Source organism: Amblyraja radiata, chromosome 10, assembly GCF_010909765.2.
Source record: "Amblyraja radiata isolate CabotCenter1 chromosome 10, sAmbRad1.1.pri, whole genome shotgun sequence".
NCBI lineage: Eukaryota > Metazoa > Chordata > Chondrichthyes > Rajiformes > Rajidae > Amblyraja > Amblyraja radiata.
In genome coordinates this window covers 28,776,226-28,795,564 of record NC_045965.1, presented here as the reverse complement: position 1 = coordinate 28,795,564, position 19,339 = coordinate 28,776,226, and the positions used below count along the sequence as shown (strand labels likewise).

The 19,339-nt window shown below is 43.9% G+C and overlaps 1 protein-coding gene across 1 annotated transcript in view; it reads left to right on the top strand.

The window, feature by feature from the left end:
* astn1 (astrotactin 1) overlaps window positions 1-19,339 on the top strand; it is a 1,835,284-nt gene that overhangs the window by 136,861 nt on the left and 1,679,084 nt on the right. The window lies entirely within an intron of this gene.

Here is a 19,339-nt window from a genome sequence, read left to right as displayed (position 1 = left end):
ACTTTATTTTTTTCATTCTCAGGGAAGATGTGTGGGAGAGAAATGTGGGTTGGGATCAATGTAGTGGTGAACTATCACTTCTTTAATGTACAGAATGATAGAATTGGAAGGGAACAGCGGAGGATACCTGACGTATCAAGCCTTGCCAGGCTGGGTAAGATTCTATATTTCATATTATCGTACAACAAAGAAGGCGGCCATTTGGTGCATTGAGTTGGTTCTAACTCTAAGAACAATCTCATTTGCCTATTTATTTCACCCATTCTCTCTCATTAGCCCATTGACTCTAAACTGCTTCTTTTGCTATCCGAAAGGTAGGTTGAACCAGTTCCACATTTGGGATATGTCCTGTCACACAATCATACACACACAGCCACCGACTCAGATCTTGTACCATTTGTCGGTAACTAAGAGGTGAGATCTGGATGTTGCCCCAAGCCAGAAATCGACATTTTCAAGAGTTTATGTTCATGTCACAGGAGCAGAATTAGGCCATTCGGCCCATCGAGTCTACTCCACCATTCAATCATGGTTGATCCATCTTTCCCTCTCAACCCCTTCCCCCCCGCCATTACATTTGACACCCTTGCAAATCAAGAAATTGTTAATCTCCACTAAAAATACCCAGTGACTTCGCCTCCACAGCCGTCTGTGACAATGAATTCCAGATTTTACTTCGGAGTCACGTGAGTGACTACGTGAAGAAGCCCGCCAGGACGCATGCGTGCCATATCGCTTTCACGCTTGCGAAACGACAGGCGGGGTGGAGCGTTCCCCCGCAGCGGTAAGTTTGAAACCGCGACCTGCAGGTAAGTGATTTACTCTGCGGTAGTTTTTGTCCCCGCGCTGTTTTTATACAGGGGGAGAAGCTGGACAAAATAGTGTCCACAAGTGCTGCGAGTGAAGCTGGCTGGGGAGGACCGCGAAGTTGCGGGAGCCAGCAGCAGCTGAAGGCACAAGCCCCGTAAGGGATCAGCTGTGCCGACTTTTGATCCCGCGCCGGCCAGAACACCACGGCCGGGCGGGAGTCTATTCAGATGGGGCCGTCGACTTTTGACAAGTCGAAAACGGCAGGAGGCGGGGTGGAACGACGTTCCCCCGTAGCGACAATTTAAACCAGGACCTGCAAGTAAGAGCTGCGGTCTTTTTATGTTTTCCCATGCTGATTACAGGTGGAGAAACCAACGGGCTGCGACAAAGCTGGTGGGCTAGCAGCGGCCAGCGGCACTTGAATCACCTATAATGGAATCAGCTGTGCCCGATGTCGCCTCCGCACCAGCCAGATCCACTCCGCGGCCGTGCGGTAAGGCGAGACAAAAAACAAACAAGGTCGTGGACTCAGAGGAGTCCGACTTTGAACAACCGCGGGCGGCCAGCGACCGTGAGCGCTGGAGCCGGATGGAGCGGTGTATGGAGCATTTGCTCCAACGTGGCAGACTCCGGGAGATGGAGTCGGGTCACAGTGGGCCCTATGATAAACCCACAGCAGTACCTCTTGAAGGGCTGCACAGTGCTTCTACCTCATCAGAGGGGAGCACTGCGGGTCAGTTCTGGGCTGACCTGGAAGAGGGGTCCGCAGAAGGAAAGACAAGTGTGCAAGGGGTGCAGGAACGAAAGAACCTACTGGACATGGTGTCCAATTTCATACAGCCAGACCAGACTGGTAAAAATCTGGAGCCAAAGCTAGCTGCCAGTATAGACTATATGTCTCTAAACCAGTTACAAGAACAGGCTGTACTGGACACCACATCAAGACACCTAGCACCCCTACGCACCCACCAGCAGAACAAGAATGACTGGTGAAAGCTCGAAGGCCCGGTACTCAAAACATGAGTCTTTTTTAGGCCATGGCCCAGGCCGGCCTTCTTGGAAGATGCGCGGACCTCCAACGTCAACCAAACCCACAAATCCAGACACGAGCGCAACAACAGCAGCAAAGAACCTACAAAAAGAAGTAAACCTGCCACTGGTAACTATGGAGGTAGGTGGGTCTGGTTCCCTACAAAATACAGGGAGCATGGAGGTTGGTGGGAGATTACACTCTTTTCTGAATGCATGGAGCATGTTAACAACCGATACTTACATCTTAAGCAGCATCCAGGGATATACAATAGAGTTTATACACAAGTACTGCCCTCCAGTTCAACATATACCGAACCGAATGTTCGTGCTTTCTGATAAAGAAAAATCAGAAGCGCAAGCTGAACTGGAGCGGCTTTACGTAAAAGGTGTAATTGAGCAAACTCAACACGAACCATTAGAATTCGTGACCAATATATTTACCAAAAACAAAAAAGATGGTGGTTGTCGCATCATCATAGATCTGACAAAATTGAATACATTTGTACAATATATTCACTTCAAAATGGAAACCTTTGTTACTGCTAAACAATTAATTTCCAAAGGTTACTATTGGTTCGTGGCCAGCATCGATTTAAAAGATGCTTACTATTCAGTGCCTATACGAGGTGACCACAGATGTTATTTAAATTCAACTGGATGGGACAACATTGGCAGTATAAAGCACTGCCAAATGAGTTATCATCAGCCCCCAGGCTGTTCACAAAAATTTTGAAACCAGCCCTAGCGTTTCTACGGAAATGAAACACATGGTCATGGCATATTTAGATGACATACTCATTGTGGGCAAAACTTTGGAATTGGCCAAACAACCCGTAACAGCCACAAAACAGTTATTTGAAAAACTGGGATTTATTATCCATCCAGTTAAATCTAAACTAACGCCTTCCACTACTATGGACTATTTGGGGTTCACCATTGACTCAGTTCACATGTCGGTGACTCTGCCTAAGGGAAAGGCTAGAGATTTAATAGAGGCTTGCAATAACCTAATTGACATCAGCAAACCATCCATCAGATTGGTAGCAAAAGTAATTGGCAAAATGGTGGCTGCCTTTCCAGCCACACAATTTGGACCTCTACATTACCAAAACTTACAGAGAGCAAAAATACAAGCACTCAAAATCAATGCAGGTCACTTTGACAGACCTATGAAACTACCAATCAAAGCTAAAATGGAACTAAAATGGTGGATAGATAACATCTGGCTTTGTTCCAATCTAATCATTGTCAGTAACCCTTCCGTGGTACTACAAACTGATGCCAGTGCACTTGGGTGGGGAGCCACCAATACCATCACCAGCTGCTCAGGAGGCATCATTATTACTCACACTGGGCATAAACTACCTGGAAATGTTGGGTGCATTCCATGGCCTAAAGTCATATTGTACTGGGTCATATCACCAGCATGTTAGACTACAGATAGACAATACCACCGTGGTAGCATACATTAACCACATGGGTGGAAACAAATCGACATCATGTGACAATCTGGCTAATACAATTTGGCAATGGTGTATCCAGAGAGATATTTGGATATCAGCCACTTACCTACCAGGAAGACTAAATTTAGTGGCAGACCCCAGGTCACGCAAATTTAATGAAAACACCGAATGGATGTTGAATAAAAAAGTATTTGCTGATATTACAGCAAGATATGGAACACCAGATATCGATCTATTCGCATCCAGACTTAACCACCAGTTAGCAAATTATGTTTCATGGGAACCAGACCCTGGGGCAGCGGCAACAGATGCATTTTCGCTGCATTGGGGGAAATTGTTTATTTACGCATTCCCTCCTTTCTGCCTCATCAGTCGGGTATTAAGGAAAATACAACAAGACTCTGCGTCTGGTATTTTGGTAGTACCCAATTGGCCTACTCAACCATGGTTCCCAGTGGTACTAAACATGGTATTAGAACCATGTATCACCATTCCACATAGACCAGATTTATTGCTACATCCCGTAACAAGGGATAGCCACCCATGCCATAACCATTTGAACTTATTAATTTGTAGAGTTTAAAAACACCTCTACTACAACTGGGACTGACGGACCGAACAGTGAACATGATCTCGGCGGCCCAAAGACAGTCAACCAAAAAACAGTATCTGGTCTATATCAGGAAGTGGGAGATGCATTGTCACAAAAACAACATCACCCACAGAGACATGAACATCCCGTCTGTTCTGGAATATCTGGCAGGCCTCCACTATGATGAGGGGCGCAGTTACAGTGTCATCAACTGCGCCAGAAGTGCCCTATCGACTTACCTATGGCAGGGGACAGAGCGTTACTCTGTTGGGACTCACCCACTGGTAACAAAACTTATGAGGGGAATTTTTAATACTAATCCCCCAAGAACCAGGTACTCCCAAATATGGGATGTAAGTATTGTCTTGAAGATACTCAGGAATTGGTCTCCAGCAACAGCTCTGTCCCTACACAGACTGACATTAAAAACAGTCATGCTAATGGCATTGGTCACGGCACAGAAGGTACAGTCACTGCATAAACTAAGACTGGACAAAATGACTTCCTCAACTGAAAATATTACGTTTCATATCTATGAATTAGTAAAGCAGATCAGACAGGGATCAGCAGGCCTCAATATACAATTTAGGTCATACCCAACAGATGACCGGCTCTGTATGGTAAGACATTTGTCGTTATACATGGAGAAAACGAAAATCATAAGAGGCAATGAGAAGGCACTTCTGGTCAGCCACAAGCAACCACACAAAAGAGTGACGGTCCAGACCATCTCAAGATGGCTGAAACAGGTGCTAACACAGGCTGGGGTGGATACTAATATTTTTAAATCTCATTCCACCAGGGCTGCAGCTACATCGGCAGCGATACAGTTGGATGTACCAATGGACCAAATCCTCAAGGCAGCAGGATGGTCAGGGGAAAAAACATTCCAACTATTTTACAACAAACCAGTAATGAAACCTGGAACGTTTGCAGAAACAATTTTAAGTTCTGTAAATTAATTTAAACCCATAATAAGGGGTTAGAATTTTGTGTTAATAAATTTTATGATTTCAATGTCGAATTCATGTCCAAATTATGTTAACACAATTCCTCCTACAGTCATCAAGGCAGACGTGATACATGGACTCGTTTCCACGGCATGAAATCACAGAGCTTTAAAATCGTCACGTAGTCACTCACGTGACTCCGAAGTTAAATAGTAAGATTAAACGAGAACTTACCAGTTTGAAGTTTGATCTGTATTTTATGAGGAGTTACGATGAGGGATTACGTGCCCTCCGCTGCCACCCTTGATCATATACTCAACTGGTATCTCTTCTCTAGTCTTACTATGTTTAGTCATTACAGTTATCTGTGATTTCACACCGCTGCTTTGAAGAATGCCACGCATGCGTCCTGGCGGGCTTCTTCACGTAATCCCTCATCGTAACTCCTCATAAAATACAGATCAAACTTCAAACTGGTAAGTTCTCGTTTAATCTTACTATTCACCACCCTCTGACTAAAGAAATTCCTCCTCATCTCCTTTCCAAAGACACGGTCTTTTTATTCTGAGGCTGCATCCTCTGGTCCTAGACTCTCCCACTAATGGGAACATCCTCTCCATATCCACTCTATCCAGGCCTTTATCCAGTGCCCTATCCAGTGCACACTCCAGGTCTGCTCCAAAGGTCTCAAATGAGCATTTTGAAGAAACAGCCTACAATGAAGACTGGAAGACATCCACAAGAAGACATGTAGTATGACATGTGGTATGTCTCCCACTGGTAGGGATGCCCGGAAGCCTGTGCCAAATGTTAAGCACCACAGGTTGACCACCACCTCCATCTCCGTCAATTCACTTGCTCTGTTATGCGGCATATGATGGCTGAGGTCTCAGCTCCCATTGCAGAGCAAGCAGATAGCATCCAGTGGGGGAGCAATGTAGTGAAATGTTCAAACAACAGGGCGGCACAATGGTGGAGCGATAGATTTGCTGCCTTATAGTACTTGTTGCTCCCGAGACCCAGGTTCAATCCCGATCGTATGGAGTCTGTACATTCTCCCCATGACCTGCGTGGGTTTTCTCCGAGATGTTCGGTTTCCTCACACACGCCAAAGACGTACAGGTATGTAGGTAAATTAGCTGGTGTGTGTAGAATAGTGTTAATATGCGGGGACCGCTGGTCGGCACGGACCCGGTGGGCCAAAGGGCCTGTTTTCACACTGTATCTCTAAACTGAACTAAACAGCTACAGAGGTGAAAATGCTGCCCTTGTGGCTTTTGGTTTCATTGACCCAAAGGCTTCTTGTTGTGTCATTGCATTCCACTGGTTTTCATGCGTACTGATAAGCAGAATCACTGAGGTTTCTCCCCATGGGTGTGTAACTCTCTCCATGGTGCATAAAACAGCTCTACCCACTAAGGAACAGCATTTGGGATACCACCACAGCTAACTCCATCGTGTACTTAGCTAGACATATAGCGTGGAACCAGGTCCTCCGGCCCAACTAGTGTGCGCCGACCAGCGATTACCCATGCTATTCTTCTATCCTGCACACGAGAGACACTTTTGCAGAAGCCAATTAACCTACAAACCTGCACGTCATTGGAATGTGGGAGCAAAATGTAGAAACTGGCGAAAAGCCATGTGGTCACAGGGAGAATGTACAAACTCCCTACAGACAGCACCCGTGGTCGGGATTGAACCCGGGTCTCTGCCACTGTAAGGTAGCAACTCTACCGCTGCACCATCATGCCACACTCTTCTGTCTGAAGAAGGGTTTCGGCCCGAAACGTCGCCTATTTCCTTCGCTCCATAGATGCCGCTGCACCCGCTGAGTTTCCCCAGCAATTTTGTGTACCTGCCACACTCTTTATTGCTTTTGTAACCAAAATGCTACACCTTTTAAACAAACCACTTAAATGCTATTGTTCTATACGATGACTGCCTTCCATCTATTAATTGATCTCTTCCGTTAGTGTATTCATGTAATTTGCGTTTTTAAAAACAGGATTGGATGGTGTTTTAAATTGTACAAAAATCTGGTGTATTTCATACTATTGGAATTTTATTAGGCAGAGGAGAATCCGTAATATCGTTCCCTCAGTTTGTAGGAATTGATTAATGAGAATAGGTTATCAACTAATTTATACAGTGGAAGATCTTAATTCAGTGGAAGCAATTAAATGTGTATTGCTCAGCTTCATGAGCCGGAGTTTGCCTTTAATCATCTTGATATTTTCATGACAACAGTAAAATTCTGATGTTAATTCCTAACATCCATCAATCTAATGTGGACGCACATTAATTTATGCAATTTTCTTAGATGAAGAATGACAGGGTTGACTAACAAAGCTGTTTTTTTCACATTATTCTCAGAGCTTGCTTTATGACCATCTCTAAATCTATTATTTTTATCTGGAACGTCCCTCTCAATATCCCCCGAAAAGCCATGACTATTGTCATCGTTTACCTACTCCTAAAATCAGAATCTGGAACAGTTGTGTAGGATGGAACTGCAGATGCTGGTTTACACCGAAGATGGACACAAAGTGCTGGAGTAACTCTGTGGGACAGGCAGCATCTCTGGAGAAAGTGGATGAGTGATGTTTCAGGTTGTTGGATTGGATTCGTGCCAATGTGCCTGGTTTATGAGAGTTCAACATGGCCTTGGAAATCTAAGGTTGTACCTGTTTCTGGCATGGATAATTGTGCCATGAATTACATTGAGGCTGATGATGGGTGATCTTAGAATACCTCAGGATCTACTGATCACTTCTTTTGGCATCTAGAACTGCAGAAGGGAGTTTACTCATGTCCTTCATTCAAAAACCGTGCCTTTCTTCATACAGAAGGCAATTCATTTCCTTTCAGCATTTATCTGTATTGCATTTTCCTTTCCGTGTTGCACCCTCCTATTCAGCACCAGTCCACTTGCCGATACTGACACATATTGCTGCAGCTAGTAGTGCTGCTACCTCACATGGACAGAGACGGGTTTAGTCCTCATGTCCGGTTATGTGTGTATGGAGTTTGCATGTCGTCTCTGTGCCGTGGAAAGCATTTTATCGGGATGCATCACAGCAAGGTTTGGGAACAGCTCCATCCAAGACTGCAAGATATTGCAGCGAATTGTGAGATTTGTGGACGCGGCCCAGACTATCACACAAACCAACCTCCCTTCTACCGACTCCATCTACACTTCACACTACCTCAGCAGGGCCGCCAGCATAATCAAGGATGAGTTTGACCTGGTCACTCCCTCTTCTTCTCCTTTCTCCCATCAGGCAAGAGGTACAGAAGTGTGAAAACGCATACTTTCAGATTCAGAGACAGTTTCTTCCCAGCTGTTATCGGGCAACTGAACCATCCCATCAAGAACTATAGAGCAGTCCAGAGTTACCATCTACTTCATTGGAAACCCTTGCACTATCTTTAATCGGACTTTACTGGACTTTATCTTGGACTAAACATTATTCTCCTTATCCTGTATCTGTACACTCCGGATGGCTCGATTGTAATCAAGAATACCCTTTCCACTGACTGGTTAGCACGCAACAAAAGGTGCCAGAGATGTAGTGCTGAGTTCACACACGCTGTTTCCCTTTAGACTTCAGAGATACAGCGCGGAAACAGGCCCTTCCGCCCACCGAGACTGTGCCGACAAGCTTGGCCCATACACTAGTACAATCCAACACACTAGTGACAATTTACAAGTTGAACAAAGCCAATTAACCTACAAACCTGCAAGTTTTTGTAGTATGGGAGGAATCAAGAGCACCTGGGGAAATACCATGTGCTCACGGGGAAAACGTACAAACTCTGTACAGACAGCACCCATATTGAGGATCGATCCCGGATCTCTAGTGCTGTAAGGCAGCAACTCTACCTCTGCGCCCCTGTGCACCCTTTTTAGTAACCCATTGCTTTTGCTTCTTGACTAAGTCTAGCTGAGTTGAGTTTGAGTTTAGTTCACTGTCATGTGTACCGACTTATTGTGAAAAGTTTTTGTTGCGTGCTAATCGCTCAGCGGAAAGACAATACATGATTTCAATCAAGCCATTCACAGTGTTCAGATACATGATAAATGGAATAACGTGCATAACATTTAGTGCAAGATAAAGCCAGCAAAGTCCAATCAAAGGGTCTCCAATGAGAGTAGTTCAGGACTGCTCTCTATTTGTTGGTAGGATGGTTCAGTTGCCTGATAACAGCTGGGAAAAACTGTCCCTGAATCTGAAGGTGTGCATTTTCACACTTCTATATCTTTTGTTCAATGGGAGAGGGGAGAAAGGGAGTGGCCTTGGTACTACTTGTTCTTGATTATGCTGGTGGCCTTACTGAGGCAGCGTGAGGTGTAAACAGTTTTTATGAAGTCCTCGGGAAAGCCAGCTGACCTGTGCCTGAGACCAAAGATCCTATAGCGGAGGGCGAGTCGGGTCGGTTCCGGTTACTACAGAATCAACTCAAACACTGCTTGTGAACCATTTAAAAAGAAATGATTTAAAAAACATTAAAAAAGACAATTACCAGAATCAAATGTTATTGTTGACAAGAAGTATGAACTGACAGATTTATGAATCTAACCCACACAAACTGTTGCCCCACAACATTGATTACACTGCGAGAGTCGGGTCGGGTCAGGTAGGCTCAGGTTACTAAAATGGGCGTGGAAAAATGCCCATGATCCCCTCCATAGCGTACTACACGTCAGTCCATTGCATTTCGCAGGAGTAGCCTATCTTGCTCCGCTATAAGATCTTTGCCTGAGACCACACCTCACTGGGCCACTGGGACAGTTTGATATAGCTCCAGGTACATGCAAGCATGTTTTGATGCAAGTTTGCTGAATGAAATGTTTTACTCTGGCATTCTCAAGGCGGAGGAAGCATGCTTCTTGATATTTTACACCCAATAACAAACATATATATTAGATGGATTTAAAGTCTGAAAGATTTAGGGGCAGATGGTTATGAGGAAGTCACGGTAAAGAAGAGTTGAGGCCAGCATAGTTCAGCCATGGTGATTTTGAATGGTGGGGGTAGCTTAAGGGCTGGCTGGTCTACTCCTGCTCCTATGTTTTTGTGCTCCTGTGTCTGTTCCCTGAATCCCACTTTAAATGAAGGAGCAAATGGATTAAATTAAACTGCTCTGCGGCTGACAAAATTTAGAATGTTAACTCTATGCACATCTGCAGATCCCAGGTCAGTTTAAAGTAGGTTGATGAAGTTGTGGGGCTAGAAAAACTAATCTAATATGCATACTAACTCATCTCTTATTTTAATAAAGGAGTAGCTGCCTCTAAGAAGGCTGCTTTTTCTTCACATCCGTCTTGGATGAAATCAGTCAGGTGAGAAATTGGGACCAGTCAACCATGGTATCATTACAAGTAGAGGCACAATGGCCATTTTATAGCGGGGAAGTGGGAGAGAGCCAACTGGCAGAACTAATCTCAAAACAAAAATATATGAAATTGAATTAACACAGTGTAATTCAGGGCAAAATCTAAGTTATAGTTTAGTTTTAGTTTATCATCATAGTGAAAAGAGTTTTTGTTACGTGCTATCCAGTCAGCTGAAAGACCGTACATGATTACAATCAAGTGGTGCACAGTGTACAGATACAGGATAAAGGGAATAACATTTAGTGACAGAGGATGTCCAGTAAAGTCCGATTAACGATAGTCCGAGGGTCTCCAATGAGTTAGATGGTAAACTCAGGATCGCTCTCTAGTGGTAATATGATGGGTCAGTTACCTGATAACTATAGTGCTATAGTTACTATACTATAGTATAATAGTGTACTATGTGGTCACCAGACCTCGAGCCAGGATCCAGTGAACAAATATAACATCTCAAGCCTGCTTTGGCTTGAGGTTGCCTAACTCAAGCAAAACACAATGTTCTGCAGTAACTCTGCGGGTCAGGCGCAGGGAATGTATAGATGACAATTCGGATTGGGACCCTTCTTCAGCCCATATTCAGTCTGAAGAAGGGTTTCCGACCCAAAACATTGCCTATCCATTCCCTCCACAGTTGCTACCTGGCCTGCAGAGTTACCACAGCACTCTGTGTTTTGCTCAAGATTCCAGCATCTGCAGTTCTTTGTGCCTCCACTAGGCAAGTCAACATGGACCAAGTATTGAGGCTGGGACCTTCTGTTCCTAGAGCTGGTGAATTTACCCATTAGTTTACCTGTGGAGAATTTCATGGGTACATTCCCGTGCTCTCAACAGTACAACTGTCATGGTCCTCTATGAAGGATCTGATCAAAGTCTACTTCAACAACCAATTATTCAACCAACCTTTTTGGCATGGGGCCCACTCCCAATGTCTATTGCTCCTGGAAAGGAACAAAAAACATGTTGACACAATGAGGTGAGAGATTCCGTTTTGTTTTTGTGCAAAAGTGAATAATCATTCACTTTTTGTCCTTGGTATTGTGATCACAGCTTGCTAAAGTTTTATAGTTTAGAGTTTAGACATACAGCGCAGAAACAAACCCTTTGGTCCACTGAGTCCACACTGATCATCGACCACCCATACACTCGTTCTATGTTATCCCACTTTTGCATCTTACACGTTAGGGGCAATTTTGCAGAAGCCAATTAACCTGCATGTCTTTGGAAAGTGGGAGGAAATATTCCTTTGGTAAATATTGAAATTGTTTCCGAACTCCTAACCTTCAGATTGATCAGAACCAGAAAGAAATATAATGTGGTCACTGCATTACCAGATAAATTAACTTAATAATTGATTGATTCAAACAATTAATGAACTGACTGGCACAACCAAATTAATAATTGACAACCTGAATAATTTTAATTTGCAAACTTGATTAAAAAAATACATAATGACAGCTCTGTGAATAATTAATTCCCAGTTGAAATAAGTGAATGAAGTAACAATTATTTTAATGAATAATGCATTACCAGATTGGAACAATCACTTATTTTTGGTTTAATTTTTTTCTCAGAAATAAATAAAATTTCTAGTTCTTAAAGTTTTCTTCTCATGATCTGTTTTAAGTTGAGAAATCTACGTGGACAATTAACATCACGGAATGATGGAAGCTTATAGCGAAGGAGTCCATTTGGCCTCTCAGGTCCATACTAGTTCTAAATGGAGCAACCTAGCCTGTCCCAGTGCCTTAAGATTTAACCAACTCCTTTTAGAAAGCATCAAATGACTCTGCCTCCACTATGAGCTCTGACAGTGTATGCCAGATCTGGAAGATCCAGCCTAATGACAGTGCAATAAACCTACATCACAGCAGAAGTGAGTTGTGGAAGTACATATATATCACAGCAACTACATTTCCCTCATTGACCCGCTTCACTACTGTATCAAAAACTTGATCAATATTGTAAAGCACAATTTAGTAACTCCATTCTGCCTTTCCCTCATCAATCTGCACTTGCCGAGAAGACTACTAATTCTTCTTTAATAATCGGTTCTAAGTGTTTGCCCACTGCTGAGATTAAATTGACTGGCCTACAATAATTGGTTTTAATCTTATGTTTTTTCCTCTTGCGCCATCCTATTATCCACAAACGATTGATATTAATTGTCAGTGTCTGCACAATTTTCACCCATTTTTATCTCCGTAACTTAAGGGGCTGTCCCACTTGGGTGACCTAATACGCGAGTTCTGGCGAGTTTGCCTTCTACTCATATTCGCAGCATGGTTGACACGAGGTCATAGGAGGTCTTTGTAACTCTCTTTCATGCTCGAGAGTAGTCCCCATGTACTCGAGGCCTCAGCTAGGTCGCACCGTATTTTTCAATATGTTGAAAAATGCCCGCGAGTAAAAAAAAGTTCGCCATGGAAAAAATCGATACTTTTTTTACTCGTAGGTTTAGTCGAGGTAGGTCGTAGTAGTTCGGCATGTTAGTCGTAGGTAATCGAGGGTAGTCAAAAGTAGTCGAAGGTGGTCGAAGGAAGTCGTAGATAGTCTTCATCATAGTCGAAGGGAGGTCGAAGGAGATCGTCTTCAGTCTCCACAATAGGTGTCCAATTTTCCCTAAGTTAGTCGTAGCTAGTCGCAGCTAGTCGAAGCTAGTCTTCAACATAGTCGAAGGAGGTTGAAGGAGGTCTTCTACATAGTCGAAGGAGGTCTTCAACATGACATTTATTTTCAAACTCTCCTAAACACTTCTAAACTCGCCAATTAAGTCGCCCAAGTGGGACAGCCCCTTTAGATTGTTTCCCATCTGGACCAACTGATCTGTAACCTTAAGCCTTTCCAATAACTCCACTACATCTTCCTTGATAGAAACTGCACAGCAACATGGGGGGAGTGAGAAAGAGAGAGAGAGAGGAAGAGTTGGGTTGAGTTTATTGTCGTATACTGTACACATGAGGCATAAGTGCAATGGAAATCTTACTTGCAGCAACACCACAGGCACCTAAACTCAGCCAACACACAAAAAACCCCAGACATTACAGAGTGAAAAGAGAAAGTTTGTGCAAAAATAATGAAGACATTAGTGCAAAACTTCACAATTTAGAAAGCAAGTCCATGGTAGTGCAAGAGATGATCCATAGCGTTCCATTGTCGAGGTCACAGGTTGCCACAGTGACGGAGAGGCAGATTTGCCACTTACACACCAGAGACCCGTGTTCAATCCTGACTACGGGTGCTGTCTGTATGGAATTTGTATGTTTTCCCTGTGACCGTGTGGGTTTTCTCCGGGTGTTCCGGTTTCCTCCTACACTCCAAAGACGCACCACTACAGGATTGTAGGTTAGTTGGCTTTGGTTAAAATTGTAAATTGTCTCTAGTGTGTGTAAGATAGTGTTGGTGTATGGGGTGATTGCTGGTTAGTGCGGACTCAGTGGACAAAGGGCCTGTTTCCGTGCTAGTCTCTAAAGTCTAAGGTATATCTCTAAAGGTCAGATTAAGAACCTAATCAAGAACCTAATGGTTGTATGAAAGTAGCTGATCCTGAACCTGCTGGCGTGGCACTTTTGGCCTCTGTATCTCCTGCCCAACATAGTAGTGAGAAGATGTCGATGGGGATCCTTGATGATGCAGTGCCTCATGTAGATGCTTTTGATGGTGGGCAGGGTTGTGCCCCTGGTGGGCCAGGCTAGGACCACCTCTCTCTGCTTGCATTCCTGTGGGTTGGCTCACTAGGCTAAACAGAAGCCATTTATCCTACAAACCTGCACATCTTTGGAGTGTGGGTGGAAATGAGAGCACCCAGAGAAATCCCATGCAGTCATAGTGAGAACATACAAACTCCATACTGACAGCACCGGTAGCCAGGATCGAACCCGAGTCTCTGGTGCTGTAAGGTAGCAATCTCTGCCGCTGTGCCACTGTGCTGCCCCTGCACTAATCCGTACTGCTCGAGGTCTGTCAATTCAGAATCAAGGATCCAGTTACAGTGGGAGGTACAGAGTCCTGGGACTTGGAGCTTGGTGGTGATTGCATTGGATGCCAAGCTGTAGTCAATGAATAGCAGCCTGACGTCTGCGTTCCTGTTATCCAGATGGTTCCGAGAAGTGTGAGGAGTCAGTGAGATAGCATCTGCCGTGGACATGCTGTGGTGATAGGCTAATTGAACCAGACCCAGGACATTCTTTTTAAATTTAGAGATACAGTTTAGAAAGAGGCCCTTCAGCCACTGAGACCACACCAACCAGTGATCACCCATACACCAGTTCGATCCTACATACTAGGGACAATTTACAGAAGACGATTAACCTACAAATCAGTACGTCTTTGGAGTGTGGGAGGAAACCAGATCACCTGGAGAAAACCCATGCGGTCACAGGGAGAATGTACAAACTCCATACAGACAACTCCCGTAGTCAGGATCAAACCTGGGTCTCTGGTGCTGTGAGGCAGCAACGCTACCTGTGCACCACTCTGCTGGTTTTTCTGAATATTCTTGCATTTACTTCAGATCGACTCTGTAAAGAAATCGACCTAGTTCCCACCTCAAACACGAGTTGATATTCACGGCTGCTTTATCATAAGCCGAATTCAGCATATGTGATATGCTAAATTCAGAAAGGGTTGCAGTCAAAGCAATAAATAGATGTATAATGTACATTACTACGGTCATGGAAAAGAATATTGCTAACCAGCAGTGGATTACCACGCTGAGTGTGTTACAACTACAATATATCTGCGACAATTAATCAACTCATAATCGATTAAGCCATTAAAAATGTTAATGCGAAGATAATGATGTAATCCACTAATGATCTCACTGTCAAGACAGTTGGCATGGATATGTTGAGCTGGTGAATGGATTTGATTCAGTTTTATGTGGCCTGCTTTAAACATGGCACCGTAATAATTGAGATAGATTTCAATATATATTTTTCCAGCCTCAGCTCTATTGTGAAGATATTCTGTAAATCTATTATCTGTGATGTAAGGCACCACAGGTTTTACACCTTGCATCCATGCTCAGTAACATAACATCATATGTCTTATCATTAAGTGATTCAATTATAGAATTACTTGCTTGGCATATTTTTATTACTGATTCATGCAGGCATGAATGCTGAAGAAATCTTGAAGTCAAGTCTCGTAATTAAATTTGGCTCCATTTACAAGTAATGAATGCGTTATTTATTTTTTTAATCCGTCCCTGTGCGTGATTTTCATCTGATTGCTTCTTTCAAACTCACAGTTGTTGACTGCCCAGCCAAAAAACTAGGCATCCCCTAGGTTAGTGAGGGCTAAGATAGAATGGGCTTCCAGCTTCCCACTCATAACCCTTGGAATCCACTCAGAGTTTAATAAGTTCATGGCTCTGAGGAGAAAAATGAGGCTATTTGGCCCATCAAGTCTACTCCGGCATACAATCACAGCTGTTCTACATTTTCCTCTCAACCCAATCCTCCTGCCTGCTCCCCATAACATTTGACATGTTCCCTGTTCTCTAGGAACTCAGAACATTTGGAAGAACCCTCAGCAGATTGTTTAGTTATTTGATCTCCATGTTACCAAGAGTGTAGTGAAAAACTTTAGGAAGTGCAGAAAAGGTTTACCAGGAGAATTGATGAAGATAATGTGAATTAAATCAGAGGGTTGTGATGGAAGGTAGATTAGCTGGAACGTCAGAAGGTTGAAGGGAGATTTGGACTTTCAGAAAACATTTGATAAGGTCCAACATAGGAAATTAGTGGGGAAAATTAGGGCACATGGTATTGGTGTTAGAGTGCTGGCATGGATAGAAAATTGGTTGGCAGACAGGAAACAAAGAGTAGGGATTAACGGGTCCCTTTCAGAATGGCAGGCAGTGACTAGTGGGGTACCGCAAGGCTCGGTGCTGTGTCCGCAGCTATTTACAATATACATCAATGATTTGGATGAAGGGATTCAAAGTAATATTAACAAATTTGCAGATGACACAAAGCTGGGTGGCAGTGTAAACTGTGAGGAGGATGCTATGAGAATGCAGGGTGACTTGGACAGGTTGGGGGAGTGGGCAGATGCATGGCAAATGATGTTCAATGTGGATAAATATGAGGTTATCCACTTTGGTATAAAAAACTGGAAGGCAGATTATTATCTAATGGCGTCAAGTTGGAAAAAGGAGAAGTACAATGAAAGTAAGCATGCAGGTCCAGCAGGCAGTGAAGAAAGTGAATAGCATGTTCACCTTTATAAGAGGAATCGAGTATAGGATCAAAGAGGTCCTTCTGCAGTTGTATAGGGCCCTAGTGAGACCACACCTGGAGTATTGTGTGCAGTTTTGGTCCCCTGAGGAAGGACATTCTTGCTATTGTGGGAGTGCAGCGTAGGTTTACAAGGTTAATTCCCGATATGGCGGGACTGTCATATGCTGAGAGAATGGAGTGGCTGGGCTTGTACACTCTGCTGGAGTTTAGAAGGATGAGAGGATATCTTTTTGAAACATATAAGATTGATAAGGGTTTGGACACGGTAGAGGCAGGAAACATGTTCCCGATGTTGGGGGAGTCCAGAGCCAGGGGCCACAGTTTAAGAATACGGGGTAAGCCATTTAGAACGGAGACGAGGAAACACTTTTTCTCACAGAGAGTTGTGAGTCTGTGGAATTCTCTGCCTCAGAGGGCGGTGGAGGCCAGTTCTCTGGATACTTTCAAGAGAGAGTTAGATAGGGCTCTTAAAGATAGCGGAGTAAGGGGATATGGGGAGAAGGCAGGAACGGGGTACTGATTGGGAATGATCAGCCATGATCACATTGAATGGCAGTGCTGGCTCGAAGGGCCGAATGGCCTACTCCTGCACCTATTGTCTATTGTCTATTGTCAATTGATAGAAGTATTTGAAATGATGAGAGGCAGAGCTAGGGTAGACAGCCAGAACCTTTCTCCCAGGGTGGAAATGTCCAACACTAGTGGATTTTGTTCTAAGGTGAGAGTGGGAGAGTTTAATAGATATGTGCTGGGCAAGTGTTTTACACAAAGAGTAGTGGGGGCCTAGAGCACATTGTCAGAGAAGGTGATGGAGGCAGATATAGATGTATTCAGGCATCCGGTCTGAAGAAGGGTCCCAACCTGCTACATCACCTATCTATGTACTCCAGAGATGCTGCCTGGCCTGCTGGGTTAATCCAGCACTCTGAGTCCTTTTACATTCATAATTGTTCGTTTTGCCTCTAAATGCTCCATACTTTATTGGCTTAGCACAGCTGACAAGCTCTGAGAAAGATCATTGAGGGTTTTCAGGTGTATAACTGCGGTACATAAGCGTCCCGAGAATAGGCGTGCATTTAAATCTCCTATCATTCGTGGTTCCCGCACAGTAATTCTGAGCCTGTTGGCTGCCTGCTGAAAGGACACTTTAATTGTTCAGTGTAGAGGTCATAGAAGAAACATTTTAAAGCACATTTTGCGGGAAGCAGATGGAAAATGTGTTAGAAATTCAACTAGCTGTTCCATTTGAGGGTCAGATACAGTATCTGCTACCATTGGGTCAGTAACTAAATTGGAGTGAGTCCTTCGGGGTCATGTTCCATCTGTTCAAATGTGTCTTAGACTCTGCAATGTTTTGGAAATCCTTGCCAGCTCTGAGGAACGGTTACTACAAAAGTCAATTTGCTGCAGCCCTGTACGTCCTTGTTCGACACAGACGTGCTCCAATCCCCAGAGACACTGCCGTGGTGGTTCGAAATTCTCTCGGGGAATCAACGCAGAAAATAGCATGTAAAACAAGGTGGAAAGTGCAAATTCTCCTCCTTAGAACACAGAGGGATGAGGGGTGATCTTACAACGGTGTACAGAATCATGAGAGGAAGAGGTTGGGTAAATGCACAGTCTTTTTGCCCAGAGTAGGGGAATCAAGAACCAGAGGACATAGGTTTAAGGTGAGGGGGGAAAGATGAATTAGAACCTGAGGGGTGACTTTTTTTACACAAACGTTGGTGGGTGTATGGAATGTGCTGCCAGAGGAAGAATTTGCGGCAGGTACTATCGTAATGTTTAAGAAACAGTTAGACAGGTACATGGATAGAATAGATTTTGAGGGTTATGGGCAAAACTCAGGCTGGTGGGACAAGTGTAGATGGGGCATGTTGGTTGGTGGGGGTAGGTTGGTCTGAAGAGCCTGTTTCCATGCTGTTTGACTCCATAAACTGAATCTCTGCAATCATTTCCCAAATGCAGAGAGGCCACCAATTTCTAAAGAGCTGATGAGGATAATAATAACAATTTAACATGATATTATGTGAGATACACAAATGGCAGAGGGCAACGTATCATCTGCTGAGGAGATACATTTCAATCCACAAGTTTCCAGAAAATTTGCTCTAAACCAGAAAGTAGTTATACTCTCATCAGTGTTATTTTAATATTAATGATGATAGCCACATAATTAAGGAAGGATGCACTTGCCCTGTAGTGTATGCAGCCTGGGATGAACCTCTGTTTGGGATGGGTGCAGTTCTGAGTAGAGACCAGACAGAGTGGGTATGTTTTTCTTGTAGAGGTAGAGGCTGAGAGGGAACCCCAGATAATCACAAGAGTCATAGATAGTAGAAAGTGGGTAGATCATAGAAAATTATTCCTAGTTACAGAGATATCTAAAACTAGAAGTCATAGATTTAGTGTGAAGGGTAAGAGTTGTAGAGAGTATCTGCAGAAGAATCTTTTCACCCAGAGGGCGATTGGTATATGGAACACACTGTACGGATGGATACCGAAAGCAGGTGCTCCCACACAACATCTAAGACCATTTAGTGGTGGCACGGTGGCGCATTGGTAGAGTTGCTGCCTCACTGTGCCAGAGACCTAGGTTCGATCCTGACTACGGGTCAGGATCAGACTACTGTCTGTATGGAGTTTGTGCATTCTCGGTATTGCCATGTGGGTTTTCTCCGGGTGCTCCGGCTTCCTCCCGGATTCCAAAGACACCAGACCACCTGTTCAAACTCTCCCGGTAACTCAAGCCCGCAAGCCCAGGTAACATCCTGGTGAGTTTCTTCCGCACCTTTTCTAACTTAATGACATCTTTCCTGTAGCTGGGCGACCAGAACATGCACATTTTT